The sequence below is a fragment of the Pyrgilauda ruficollis genome, unplaced genomic scaffold (genome assembly GCF_017590135.1).
Source record: "Pyrgilauda ruficollis isolate IOZ18807 unplaced genomic scaffold, ASM1759013v1 scaffold150, whole genome shotgun sequence".
Lineage (NCBI taxonomy): Eukaryota > Metazoa > Chordata > Aves > Passeriformes > Passeridae > Pyrgilauda > Pyrgilauda ruficollis.
Genome location: NW_024513655.1, coordinates 927,478 through 942,412, shown reverse-complemented (window position 1 = coordinate 942,412; position 14,935 = coordinate 927,478).

Sequence of the window (14,935 nt, the reverse complement as noted above, 5' to 3'; positions counted from 1 at the left end):
CTGCCCTTAGCCTTTCCTGTGGTATCCAGAGGGTTTGGAGAAGAGCAGCCCTACAGGGAAGAGCCTGCAGCCTGGAAATGTGAGGCTCTCTCCAGCTGTGCTCTCCTTTTGTCCTTGGTTTGTCCGTGTCTGAAGTCTTCTGTGGCTGACTGAAACCTGGGAGTCACGGGAATGACTTACACCTGTGCAAGCAGGGACTGTGGGACTGCAGGAGCAGCACAGGTCTGTAGACCCTCCCTGTGAGCAGTGATCAGCTGCAGGTGGTGACTCAGCCCTGGCACGGTGCAGGGGGCTGGGGTGGTGCTGCAGCTCCTCCAGCAGCGTGGGCTCCTGACCTGCTGTGCCACCATCCTTTGCCATTTTTAACCAAACCCCATCTGGTTGTTATTTTTGAGATTTCATTATTAGTTTCCCCCTCCCTGAGGAGTTTTCTGTGGCACTGACTTTTAGTGCCCTGTGTTTGTGCCCAGGAAATTCAGCAGGATCAGCAGTGCTGTAAACCCCTGTAACTCCCTGGCTCTGTATGGTGCAGGGCAGGCTGTTGTGACCCTGCTCACCTCCTCCTTAACCCACAGCCCTCAGCTCCCTCTCTCCACGTTCCCACACGGGCACTGTGGTGGCACCACTGGGGTGGCTTTGCCTCCTCTGGCTGCTCCAGGTGCTTGGTGCTTCCATGGATCCTCAGCGGGGGATGTGTGCTGTGTCATGGAATCCCAGAATGGTTTGGGCTGGAAGGGACTTCAAGGATCATCCAGGTCCAGCCCCTGCCATGGGCAGGAACACCTTCCCCTATCCCAGGTTTCTCCAAGCCCTGCCAGCCCGGCCTGGGACACTTCCAGGGATACAGGGGCAGCCACCCTGGGCAGCCTACACCTCTGGGAAACCCATGTCCATTCTGACTTTTGGATATTTCTCTTACAAAGCCTTTACACCCAGCTGATGCAAACCCTCCCCTTCCAGTGAGTCACTACCCAGGCTCCCTGCTGGAAGTGGCACAGCACGTGAGGGCTGCCAGGATGTGCTAACCACCACTCACAGCCTGCTGGCAGCAGGATGGCTCGTGGGTGAATCACGGCCACTACCTATCACAATAGCATGCTGCACCTCAGGGACGTGGCCCAGCCAGTCACTGCTCTTCAAAGGCAAAAAAGACCCTTGAAGTGTTTAAAGAGGGTTTTTTAAGCATCACGGGCATGTCCGGTTTTTTCTGGAAGCCCCGCAGGGATGGTTTCAGGTGGCACAGGCAAACCTACAGCTGCCAAAGCAGGCTGGGTGTGAGCAAGCTCCTGGGGCTGCTGACGTGTGTACTAGCAAGTGAGCATTGAAAAGGGCTTTGAAACAAAATAGGAATAAAAAGTGTCTGATCCCTGTGCCTGCTGAGGAGCTGGTCCTTGGTGCTACACCCCAGGCGAGCATGGTTGGAGTGAGCACATCTCAAGGCAGCCGGTGGATGCCAAGATGCTGAGGTGATAGAAGGTGTAATTTCCAATCTAATTAAGCTGAGTAACTCCTTGTGGATTGATGCTGCTTAATTACTGTGAGCTCTGGGAAGGTGGGTGCTGTGGGTATGGCTGTTCTTTGCCCTGGGCAGGGCGTGGGGCTCGTTCAGGGACACTCAGTCTCCTGGTGGGCATGGAGAGCTGGAGGTGGGTTTCACCTGGCAGCACTGGACTGCTGGGGTCTTGGCTTGGTCCCACATCTCCTGCTAGAGCCATGTGTCCTGCTCTGGAGACAGGCTGGAGCAGAAGGTTCTGCTGCAGAGCAGGAGGGGGGTGTGGGAATACTGCTGTGGCTCTTGCCAGCTCTTCCCACAGCTGTGGGCTGCCTGCTTGTTGCTTATCTGATTCCTCTTTCACCGCCATGTTCAGTGGTAAGGAGCACAATAATGAAAGAAATTGGAGATAAAGAGCTGCCTATCCAGAGCTTGGTCAGTGTCTCTTGTTTTGTGCTGTCCCTTTGATTCCTTCCAAGGCCAGGTGAGGCAGGAAAGTGTAGGAATGTGCCCCCTAATGACAGAGTGGCAAAGCTAACCTTTGTCCCCCAAAAAAGAAAAGAAGCCCAGAAGTTTTTCTCAACGATTAGGTGAAAAGCCACCTCATAGGACCTCAGGGACTTCACCAAACACTAGAGAGCATCTAATTGGATAGAAGCCAAAAAGTCCTGCCTGAACCATCAGATAGAAAAGAACAGAACAAAAGAGTAAAAAGGCTTTTGTGAAGTGTTTTTACCAGGAGCAGACCTCTGCACCTGGCTCGAGTTTTTCAGTTTGTTATTTTGCCTTTTATTAAACCTTTTTTGTTTCTAACACCGCAGCAGAAGCCATCCTGCTTATTTTATGCCCCCAAAGCAATAGCTGAGCTGTCCTTGGGTGTATTAAGTTTCTTTCGAGGGCTTATGAGAACTGGCCCAAGAAAAACAACTTAATAGGAAAGTGATTCTCTGCTGGGTTAGACTGTGAGCTCCTGCACTATCCCCTTGCAGGTAATGGCACCAAGGCACGTTCCAGCTGAAGCAAGACCACGGGAAAGCTCTCAGGGAAGGCAGGTCTGCAAGAGCTGTGAACATCTCACCTGTGGGCTGTGCAGAGCTGCCCCCAGGGCTGTCTGCAGGGCTCCCCTGCCCCTCTGAGCCGGGGTTTGTCCCTGTGTCCTTCGGGGAGCAGAGGTGCCAGGGTGACAGCCCTGCCCTTGGCTCTCCTGCCGCACACACCTCACGGCCCTGGCCAGGGACAAGCAGCTCCTGTCCTGCTCCTGTAAACCCTGGAAGCACCAGGTTTGAAACCTCTTGCTCCCCCTTCCTTCTGCTTGTTTTCTCTCTCCTTCTGCTTTCCAAAGCCTTTGTTTTTGTTTGGATCCTGCCCCAGCTAGGAGACGAGCTGCTCCTCCCGGCGCAGAGCGGTGAGGGAAGGCCCGGTGGTTTTTCTGCCCTGAGGGAAGGCCCGGTGCTTTTTCTGCCCTGTCGCAGGGGATGGAGGCAGAACTGCTAAATAAAACACTTAATTTAAAAACGGACAGGAGGGAAGGAGGAAAATCCGGGTGTCTTAAGTGTGCAGGTCTCCACTCTGCAGCAGCCTGGCGCTGAGGGTTGAAGGGCTGCTGCTGTGGGTGCAGCCGGTGTCAGGGAGAGCTGAGGAATTCAGCCCCGGGGCAGCTGCTGCCGCCCGGCCCCTGCTCCTCAGAGCTGCTTTGAATCCTCGTGTGCTCTTGCCATGCCAAAATAAACTCGGAGTCGAGGCTGTCAGAGCTAATCTTCATCTCCCTGCACTTTGCCCTGGCCGCTGCGGCTGCGGTGAGGGATGGCAGTGCTCGCACCCCTGGGTTTTGGGCAGGCCTGGGGACTGTCCCCGTGGTCCCCGCTGCTCACCAGAAGTGCTGGCCAGCTTGGAGCAGCCTGCACTGCCTGCTTGACCGTCAGGGTGGGCCTGGACCAGCCCTAGTAACAAAACCTGACTGAATTTCCCTTTCCGCACTCTGAAGGTGGGCAGGGCTGAGGCTGCTCCAGGCTGAGACCTGGCAGTCCCCAAACACGAGCTGCAAGCAGGCTTTTCCTCCCCAGGCACTGCTCTGCCCAAAATACAGGGTTTGCATCCCAAAGTCCACCACCTGGCATTTGAAACAGTGTTCTCACCCAAATGGAATCTTCCTGGGGCCCCCTCTTTTTTATTTTGTAATACGGATTTCTGCACCACACACTTTTTATCTTCGGATAAAAAGCCAGTTCTCAGAAACAGAATATTCTATCTGTCATTGTCAAAAAGGTCTGTAGGCTCTCTCCTTCTCCCTCTTTTTTCAATATTATTTTAATTTATTACTTTTTTTTTTTTTTTTTTTTTTTTTTTTTTTTTTTTTTTTTTTTTTTTTTTTTTTTTTGACTGAAGAAAGTGCTCTCTCCTGCCAGCCTTTGCTCTGGTGCAAAGTTTCAGCACTGGGGGGTCATGTGAGGTAAATCAGCAGAATACAACCCCTGCTGTTATTGACTAAACTTTGCCCAGATCTCACCTAATCACCAACCTGACATGTATTTAAGAGCTCCAGCTCTTTTCCTGTGAGGAGAGAGCTCAGCCCCACACCAGCACGGGAGCAGCCCTTGGATCCTTCCAGTGTCTTGGCATCCTTCTGCTTCAAAGGGTGATATTTTTGAACCCTTTGGATATAACTCATGCCTGAGTGATTGTTTGCGGTTACGTCCCAGTTATTTAATGGTATTTTCTTTTTCTGGGGTAGCAGGTTTACTGCCTTTTTTTTTTTCCCCCCTTATTTTTTTCTAGTCTGATAGGATTCATTCTGCTGTAATTTTCAGTCATTTGAGAGGCATTGCCCAAATTTAGGCTGTTATTAACCCCCAGCAGGATGGTTTTGGGTGTCCCTGTGTGAAGAGCAGGCTGGATGTTGTGGCTGATAGAAAATCTCCTGTGTGCACAAGTGTTTTAACTATGGGACCACTCAGCTCACAACTGGAGAGGTTTCATCCTCCTAGCAGCTCTGAAGGCAGTTTCTTGTCTCTCCACTTTCAATCCTAAAGGCTGAATGTTTCCAAAGGAGAAACCTTCCAACAAAACAATTTAATTTCCCTGGGTAACGTTTTGGGCACAATCTGTTGGCGACTCTTTTATCTAGCGTGCCATCTCTAGGCTTATAACCCTCTTTGATGTGGCTCATTCAGGGGAAAAATGGCATTACACACTACCTCAATCATTCAGATGTCAGAGAGGAGATTGCATTTGACTAATCGGGGGAAATTTGGGAAGATTTAGTAATGCCAGGAGACATGACCCACTTCCAGTTAAACGCTTTTCAGACAATAGAGGTTGTGCTAACTGGTGGGGGAGGGAGAAACGCTCACAGAGTAGAAAAAATTAATAGTTACTTAGAATTTTAAATTTTGTTGTGCTGACCCTTTCCTAGGTTCAGGACGGGCTTGCTTTCTTTTTCTGTTTACTTTTTTTTTTTTCTCCCCTAAGGAAAATATAACACTGACACTGACTGGTTTTCAACAGATGTGTGTTCTCTGGAGATGACTGTGGGCACCTGTCACCTTTGGGTGTGGCTCTGCTCCTGCTGTGGGTGACCAGCAGTGCCTGGGCGTGTGGAATGTGGTGTGGGAATGGATTTTGGCTGCCCCAGCTCAGGAGGGTGTCTGCCTGATGATGTGCACCTTAAATGCATAAAGAATATTAGTCCACCAAGCGAGATTCAAGTGTTTTTCTCGTGCTCCAAACCTACGAGTGTCTGGCCAAAACCAAACAGAAACTGCAGAGCTGCAGCTCTGTGATGTTGTAAAACTGCGAGATAGCCAAACCTAAGTTTGTAATGTATAAACTTTTACTTCAAAGGCAACAAAGGAGAACATTCTTTTAAGAGGTAACTCCATAATTTTTAGTGCTGCAAGTTCTGTCAAGCAGCCTGTGGCTGTTGCTTTGTACAAGGTTTTATCTTTGCAGCCATGTGAGCTGAGCAAAAGCAACCTACTCTGCTTAAAGCTTATTAAACCCCTTATTAAAAATAGTTCTGTAATCCTTCTGGAGTATGGCAACCACACTTCATTGTGGCCTCAGTTCCACGTTGTAGCTAAATTCAGGTTGCAGCAATGTGCAAGGGGCTGCTGAGATGCAGACACAACTATATTGCAAGATCCTGGAGTGAATGTCCAACGTAATGGAGAGCCCACCTGAAAAGGGGAAGAGGAGCTGTTCTTCATGGGCAGCATTTTGGGGCAAAAAATCCACCCTAGGGATGTGCTGGAGCTGCTGCTGGTTTCTGGAAGGGGCTCCAAGACTTCAGTCTTTGTTGTTGTTTTCCCTTTTGTGTGATCATTCAGGTGCAGGTGTTTTTTAATGCTCTGTTTTTGCCTGCAGCCAGCGTTCCCCTGCTCTCCTTCCACAGGATACAATCCACTCTGGTTTTCTGAGCTGCTCCCCAAAAGCTGCTCTTTGAAGGGCCACATTATAACATAACTCGGAGCTTAGAAACAAACTTCAAATATCTTCACTGGGCAAGTTAGCACCTTCCTCGGGTTAAAATCTTGTTTCTTCTGCCTCAAGCCTCAGAGCCAGTAGACTGGCATGTTTTAGATGCATCCCTGTTGCTAAATGCTGCTTTTACGTGCAGTTACAGAGATGGCTGGAAGAGACGTAGCCCTGACGCTTGTCTAAATAAATTAATTTCCTTTGCACACACCTCTGGGTGCCTGAGTTGGTCACTGGGGGCTCTGGACTCCGAGTTGCCCCTGTGCTCCATGAGTGACTCAGGAGGAATTTCTGCAGCTTTAGCAGTGGGTGCTGGATGCCCAGAGCTCCTGTAAGGCTTGGGGGGCTCTGCAGCCACGGCCAGGCTCGGGCTGGGCAGCAGTGTTGCCTCCCTGGTGCCTCCCTGCTCGCTCCCACCTGCCTGGGAAGCAGCCGGAAAGCTGGGAACAGCTGGAATGTACCTGGGATCTGGACAAACCTGTCCTGGCGTGAGGCTGAGCTTCAATACAGTTAATTTGTCTGGGAAGGGAAAAGGCCACTTTGGAAGGACTTGGCTTCTTTCCTCCTGTTCACACAAAACAAATGTAATTTTTCAAGTCAGGGCAGAGCAATCAGTGCAGAGCTGAACCAGAGCTCATGTTTTGAAAGCTGAAGAGCTTTTGAAACACCCCAGCAGATGGAAGAGGCTCTGGCTGCATCTGCCTTACCTGCTTTAACCCCATAAACATGGCTGACCCTTGTCTCTTACAGGCTTTGTGCATAACTTATGTCTGATTTGAAAGTTGTCTGCTCTGTTAACACACTTGTCCATGACTGATGCTGGGAGGGGTCTCCTGGGACCTGCAGTGCCCAGGGCCTGTGCTCGGTGGCCGAGATGCATTAAGGATGTTTGAGCTGTGGGATGGAAGCAGGCCAGTTAAAAACAGAGACACGGCTTTTCCCACCCTTTGTTTGAGGCAGGGCTTAGGGGGAGCTGAAGCCGCTGTGTGGGCTCTGTGCTCTGGCAATAAGCCAGCAGTGAGGGGTGGGTGCCGTGTCCTTGGTGCCACAGACCCGGGCTTGGCTGAGCGTGGGTGTGGGAATGCAGCAGTGACCCTTGGCACTACACCAGCCCTGAGTGTCTGCGGGCTTGGAGTGACACCTTGGTGGCTCTCTGCAGGGGCTGTGTGTCCTGTCAGCAGCCAAACACTGCTGGGGTGATGTCCTGCAGCTGCGTCCCTCCCAGCTGAGGCCGGGATGCTCCGTGAGGATGCTCTGAGCCCCCCGAGCTGCCTGCCTGGGGTCAGCAGCTGCTGAACCCTCTGCTTGTGTCCAACATCCCCCACATGCTCACAAACCCCCCCCCCACTTTGGGGGAATTAAGCAGTTTCTGGGGATGTCTCTTGCATTTTATTCCTGCAGACTGTGTGTAAGACACTGGGGATAAATTTGCTGCAGCAATAAAACACAGGTTAGGAGTGACAATGATATTAACTGTGGCAGTCTGTCTCACTACCAGAGCAGCCTCTACCCTCTTCTGTCTCGTGATGAGGGGAGATTTGTGGCTTATTTTTCCCTGTGTCAGTGCAAAATGAGATGTGGGCTTTCTCCTGCACATGCAAATCCTGAAAGAAGTGTTGGAGGAGCGGGGAAATCCCAGCTTTCCCAGACAGTGTTCCTGGCTGGAAACAGGCTGTGGGGATGCTGAGGTTTGCTGGCTTCCTTTGAAACAAAGCCCAGGTCTTTGTCAGTGCTTTGCTGGTAGATGGACAGAGGGGAAACCTCCTCTCTGAACGGGCTAAAATGCCTTTTGAGCAGGTTAAACTGCTTTCCTGTGAAAAGAGCTGTTGTGGAAACCAGTCCCTTGGGATTCCTCCCCGGGACATCAGTGCTGGCAGTCGGGAGCTGGCTTTGTGGATGTGCTGGTGGCAGCCAGGCTGTCCCCAGATCCTGCACTGCTGTGGCCATCAGTGCTGTCCTCGCAGACCTGGCAAGGACCTGGGACGTGTCGTGCCCTGAACGAGGTGCCTTCTCTGAAATGCATCAGTCTGGAGCTGACATCCACAATCCTACAAGTGGAAATGCCAGCAGCCAAAGGAGCATGGAAACCTGGGGCTTCTGCAGACCCTCTGTGGGGAAATCCCACAGAAGAATCCCACAGAACCACAGAAGGGTTTGGGTGGGAAGGACCTTTCAGTTCATCCAGTTCCATGGGCAGGGACACCTTCCACTGTCCCAGGCTGCTCCAAGCCCCATCCAGCCTGGCCTTGGGCACTGCCAGGGATCCAGGGGCAGCCACAGCTGCTCTGGGCACCCTGTGCCAGGGCCTGCCCACCTTGCCAGCCAGCAATTCCTGCCCAAGATGCCAAAATCTGTGCCTGCCCTGTGGCAGTGGCAGCCATTGCCTGTGTGCTGTCCCTGCAGGCCTTGTCCCCAGTCCCTGTGCAGTGGCTGAAATCAGCGACTGAAGCTCCAGGGAAATTCCAGAAGGAGGGAGGTAAGCCTTAGGGCTGAGCTGGGCTGCTCTGCAGGGCTGCTGGATGTGTGGCTCTGCTGTCTTGGCAGGTGGCTTTCCAGCCTGATGCAGGGGACAGCCTGTCGCTGGAAGTGACCCCGATTTGCAAATACAACACGGGAGGATGGGGAGAGGAGGGGAAAGCAAATATTTGCCTTTCTGTGGCTGAATCCATCTCACTGATGCTCTGATAGGTCCCGCTCCTCTCTCACTCGAGTCTCTGCTCTTACTAGAGTATTTTTGTTTGTACAAAGTGGGTCTTATCTCCACTGTAGCTGGGCACTGGAGGCTGTGCTGTGGCAGTGCCTTTAGTAATGCCCTGGTAAGGGCTCGCTGCCCCTGGCAGGGAGAAGGAAAGCCAGCCTTGCTGCAGGGAGCAGAAGGTGAGAGGTGCCACAGGGAGGAGGGAAACTGAAACAGTGGCACAGGCTGGTTTGGTGTCTGGGGTGAAGAGGGTTTGGATGGCAGCTCTGCATGATGACAGCACCATGCCATGATTCAAATCAGGATTTTTATTTTTTTTTTAATTTAATAAAGTGTCTGAGAGACCTCGTTGGAAAGTTTGCAGCAGCCTTCAGTGTCCCCCCAGTGTGGGATGGAAGGTGGAGCAGCTTTGAGGGGACATGAGCTGCTCCACATCTCTGCTTTTTGCAGATCACATCCCCTCTGGACAGGGTCCCAAATGCCTGGTGCATCCACCAGTGTGCATGGCCTCTTCCGATGCATTTGGATACCGGGGAAAATTCCTTTGTGGAAAGGGCTGGCCCAGCTGCCCAGGGCACTGCTGCAGTCCCCATCCCTGCAGGGATTTTGGAGCTGTGTGGATGTGGGCACATGGGTCGGTGGTGGCCTGGGCAGTGCTGGGAACGACTGGACTTGGTGGTCCGGGGGCTTTTCCAGCCTGATGATTGTGGGGCTGTGTATCTGGGGCCCTGTGGGACAGACCCGTGCTGTGGGAGGCGCTGTGGGATGCCATGAGGGCACGCTGGCAGTGCCTGGGGTGCCCAACCACTGACCCCTGCAGTCTGAAGGAACTCAGCTACTGGGACTGAGTATTTTGTCAGAAAAGGCAGAAACCTTTGGTCTTGCACATTCTGAACTGGGAACTCAGCACGGTTGGCAAAAGATTTGCTTTTACGATGAAATAAACTTGAATAATGTAAAGTTTATTCAGTTTAGTTTTTTCTTCTTCATTTTATTCATCTGGCTAGCAAAGCATGAGGTCATCCCTTAGAGGAGAGAGAAAAGTGGCAGAGCAGTGTTTGGTAGAGGTGGATTTGAGTTACTCTTCAGCCCTAATTTTAGTGACCTCATGACTTGTTCCATGCACTCTGAAACTGCTATAACTTCAAGATGTGTTGTTATTTCTTTTGCTGCTTCTCTAGTTAATAACAAATTATTATATAAAATTATATATATATTTATATATTTGTATATTTATATATTTATAATATAGAAAAAATTAAAATTATAAAAAACATAAATAGATAAGTAGATAAAATAGAAAAATACATCTATTTAAAATTATATATTTATATATATATATATAAAATTATATATAAAAACAAACTCACCTTGGGTGGTAAGAGTAGGGTCACTGAGCCTTGACACTGGGTAAGTCCTGAAGCTGAGCTGGTGGGACCCCACGGCTCCAAGGCAAGTGGCATCAGGTGCTGTGTGACTGTAACTGCTGTCCTTCCCCAAGGGAAAGGCATCCCTTGGGCAGGAACTGATTCCCTGGTGTTGGGGCAGAGCTCCTTGGGCCCAGCAATGTGACAGAAATCTGGCAGCTGGGGTGTCCCTGTGATGTGGGAAGAGCCAGAGCTGGGGCTGCCCTTGGTGGCAGCCCTGCCTGTGTCCCTCTGGAACCTGCTGGTGAATGAGGGAATGCTGCTGTGGCACGGGGAGGGTGTTCCTGTGAGTGCACACATCTCCTACTGGGACAGGGGTGTCCTGGCTCTGCTGTGGGGATGGGGAAGGCAGGGGCAGCACCCCACGGCTGAGATAGATTCTTTTGGGTTTTTCCGAATCTGTTTTTATTTTCTCCTCTCTTTGGGTGCGTTGTTCTGTGGACATTTCAGTGTTTCATGACAGCTGTGTTTGATCTTCCTGGGAATGTGTGTTTGTGTGCAGCTGGGGCAGCCACCCTTCCAGAGGGAAGAGATAACCTTGGATTTGCCTGACTCTTCTGGGGACATTGCCAGACCAGGGGAAAAAAAATCAAAATTCAAACCAGAAGGTGAAGGCTAGAAAAGATACATCTTGCCTTGGTGATTTTTGTTTTGGTTGGTTTGTTGTTTGGTTTTTTGTTTGTTTTTTTTTTTTTGGTTTTTTTTTTTTTTTTTTTTTTTTGGGGTTTTTTTCTTTTTTTTTTTTTGTTTTTGTGTTTTGCTGTTGTTTTTTTTTTTTTTTTTTTTTTTTTTTTTTTTTTTTTTTTTAAGTGGGTTCAGGTGCCCCTCTTGTCACTATTTTCCCATTTGGCTTCTGCATGTTGTTCCCCTTCCCTGAGCCCTTCCTGCAGAACACAAAGGCTGCTTTGCCAAAGGCACCACCTCCCAAATCACCTTCTGAGATTCAAAATTCAGGGGTTGATGGAGATGTTCCTTCCTGCCTCCTTCCTCATTCAAGCTTTTATCTCCCCTGCCCTTGTTGGAGGAGATTGGATGTGGCATTTAGGGGATGCTTTTCCATGGAGTTGCTGTGTGGTGTAAAGAAGAGGCTGCAGGTTATGAGTGCAGGAACATCTGGAGAGCCAAAATCTCAGAATTTCAGCTGGACAGCTAAAACTGTGAGGGAATGAGAAAGAAAACAGCTGACTGTCCAGCCACGCTGTGCCTTGCATTCCATGTATTAAAAAGAAAACCAGTGTTAGCTCAGCAATTGCAAAATCTTGCTGGTTTATTTAACAGGAGGGAAGAGACAGAGCCTGTACATGAACGTGGAGTAACTCATGACACAACTGCTCCTCTGAGGTCTGGTGTAGAGACAGCTTGGGAGCAGCAGAGCCAGTGCAAATCACATCCCCAAATACCTGGAAACTGCTGCAAGAAAGAAATTTAGGAAGAAGTTCTTTCCTGGCAGGCCCTGGCCCAGGGTGCCCAGAGCAGCTGTGGCTGCCCCTGGATCCCTGGCAGTGCCCAAGGCCAGGCTGGATGGGGCTTGGAGCAGCCTGGGACAGTGGAAGGTGTCCCTGCCACTGCAGGAGTGGCACTGGGTCCCTTCCCACCCAAACCATTCTGCCATTGTATGGAAATGCAGCAGCAGTGGTTCCCTCCTTTTCTCTGCCCTCCCATTCCTCAGCAGCTGGGAGTGTCTGAGTGTTCACTGCTTCAGTTACTTTAATTGAACATATTTAGTGTCTTGATCACTGGGGCTGTTCTCCAGGTGTCTAATGTCTCCTTTCTAACAGACCTTGTTGCTGGAATTTTTTAATTACCTCTGGTAAAACGCTGCTCATTGAAATCCCCGGTGATCAATTTGTTTTCCTTCCGTTGCTCAGCAATTGAAAGGATGCAGAGGTGGCCCCAGGGGTCTTTCCAGCATAACCCTCTCACTGGAAAATGCTGAAAAATGTCCTGTAACTTTAAGTCAAACCCCTTTGAATTAACTATGCCTGAGTGATGTTCCAAGAGGGGTTTTAGTGCCCGAGTTCTGGAGATGTGAGGGGTTACTGTGCAGGTTGATTAATCCAATTACTTCTTTTGAATAAGGTTAACAGTCCAGTCTGGTGGAGAGGCTGCACTGCAATTAATGGTAGATTTTGGTGCTGTTGGGGTACAGTGGGGAGGATGGCTGAGCTCTGCAGGGGTGGGGGACGTGCTGTGGTACCCTGGATTTTGGGAGATGCTGGTGACAACCCTGAATGCCTCTGGTGTCACCGCAGCTACAGGCAAGGAGCAGCCACTGCTTTAAACATCTCCAGCCCTGCTGTCCTCTGGCTGCATCCCTGCACCCCAGAGGCAGGCTCCTCCCAGGACCATTTTCATCTAAATTCATCTAACCTGGGGTGGTCACTGCCCTGGGAAGTGAACGTGCTTGTGAATTTCCCTGCAGCATCACAGGGCTGTGTTACAGAGAGAGGACTCTGAAAACCCAAGGGGAAAAGGCCATTTCTGGCTATTTAATTAAACCCAAAGGCTGTTAATTTTAACTATTCATTACCAATCAGCTGTAAATGGTGTATATTGAGCATGTTTTGGATCCAGCTTATGCTCACCAAGGAGTGGTGAACTGACATGGATTTTGCATGGAAAAAGGGACAGTGAAGGCAAGGTTACATCACATCATTCATAAGCATCACTGCTAAAGATTTTGATTAATTGAGAATTACAGGAGAGAAGGGTAATTAATGCCAATCAAGAGGGATTTGCAGAAAGTAGCCTGGAAGGATTTCACTCTTGCAGTACGACAAGCTGTTTGTGAAAGTCATGCTACGGGGACACTTGGTCCCTGCATGGAGTTTTTGGTTAAAAAGGGCAAAACCTGAGTCTGTAAAACCCCAATAACCCTTATTTTAATTAAACAAGTTGTCTGCATGGATGAGCTGTGTGTGAAAGGCTCATCCTGCATCAAGGATTTTTTCGTGATCCTGTGCAATGTGGGAATTTTTCATCAATCACTTGCAAGGAGAGGTGAGGAGTCCAGAGGGGCTGATGTGGCTGGGTGGTGCTGGGGTGTGGCCAGGAGCACCCGTGGCTGCTGGAGCCAGGCAGGTGCTTGGGGAGGGGGGTGCTGAGCTCCCTGCTCCAGGATGCTGATGCCCACAGCTCTTCCAGGGAGATCCCAAGTGAAGTCGAGTTACCTGCATTGGCTTTATCGCCAGATTTTTGTACTTCCCAGGGACTCCGCAGAGATTTTTGGGGCTTGCAGAGCATCCCTCTTTCTGGCAGGGGCTGGACAGTGATGGTGAGGAGATGGGAAGTGTTTGCAGGGCTGAGCCAGGCCTGACAGAAGAGAAATAGCATTGTCCTGCTGGGTGGACCCCAGGAGTTGGGGAGGGGGCTCACAGCAGCTCTCTGTCTGCTGGCATTTGAAATAAATTGGGCAGGAGATCTCTCTTCTTTTTTAATGCCTTTATTAAAAGCCAGCTCAGATGGGGAGAGGCAATGGGTCACTCCCGTGCTGCCGCTGCTCCCAGGAGTGGCACAGAGGAGGAGGAGGAGGATGAGTGCTGCTGTGTTCACTGGTGTGCAGGCAGAGCTGGGCCTTCATTCCTTCTGAGAGCACCAGGAGATTCCAATTTTTCAGTTTGACATTCGAGGTCCTCTTTCTAGCTGACATCCTTGACGTTAGGGTGAGAGGTAAAAAGGATCTTAGCAGACACTGGATTCAGTTCCTCACCTCTAGACATCACCTAGATCTCTTAATTCCGTGGTGGCTCTCTGTTTTAGGGGTTTTTATTGCTACATTCGGTGAGGTGCTTCCTTATTTGCATACTAGCTTCGATGTCACCTCCTCCTCACAGTCCCGGGTGTCATTTTCCAGGGAGCAGCAGGGGGATACCCGACTGAGAGGGATTTCTAACCATCAACAGCAGGTAATTAAAGAAAAACTATTAACAACAGGTGATTACAACATGAAGTTATTAACAACAAATAGTTAAAACTCCAACTTAGCAGCAACTGGTTTAACTTGTTAACTCTGCAACTTAAAAAAAAAAAAATGGACAACTTTTCTACTCATAACAGCATCTCTTGGAGCTGCTCTACTCCCAGTGAACACCAAGTTTTGGAGGGCTTTGCAGGGTCAGCACATGCTGTAAGTGCGGGTTTAGCCCCTTAGCAGAGGGAAGAGCCCAGCCTCGCACGCTGTGTCTCGCCAGGCTGCTCCCAGCTCCCATCTCCCAGCTCCCGTCTCCCATCTCCCAGCTCTCGTCTCCCATCTCCCAGCTCCCGTCTCCCATCTCCCAGCTCCCGTCTCCCATCTCCCATCTCCCATCTCCCAGCTCCCGTCTCCCATCTCCCAGCTCTCGTCTCCCATCTCCCAGCTCCCAGCTCCCATCTCCCATCTCCCATCTCCCATCTCCCAGCTCCCATCTCCCATCTCCCATCTCCCATCTCCCAGCTCCCATCTCCCATCTCCCAGCTCCCAGCTCCCAGCTCCCATCTCCCATCTCCCATCTCCCAGCTCCCAGCCCTGGCAGTGCTGCTTCAGAGCTCCCAGAGCAAAGGGCTGCTGTGCTCAGCCTGGTCCCGGCTGGAGGGGACTGCAGAGACAGCCCTGAATGCTGCCAGCTCCCTTAACCCGGCCCAGCTCTCCCCTGCCACACCTGGGGCTGCTCTCAGCTGTGTCTTGGGGTGGTGCAGGTGACAGTGCACATCCCCTGTGCCTCGAACCTTGCTGACCCGCCTTTGGTTTCCTTGCTTTTTAAAGGGTAGAGAAACAAAGTGAAACCAGAAGTTGCTGCGCTGCCAGGAGCAAATCGTGGTGTCACAGCCCACGAGGCAGTGGCTCCCCAGCCAGGGACATATTGCCTT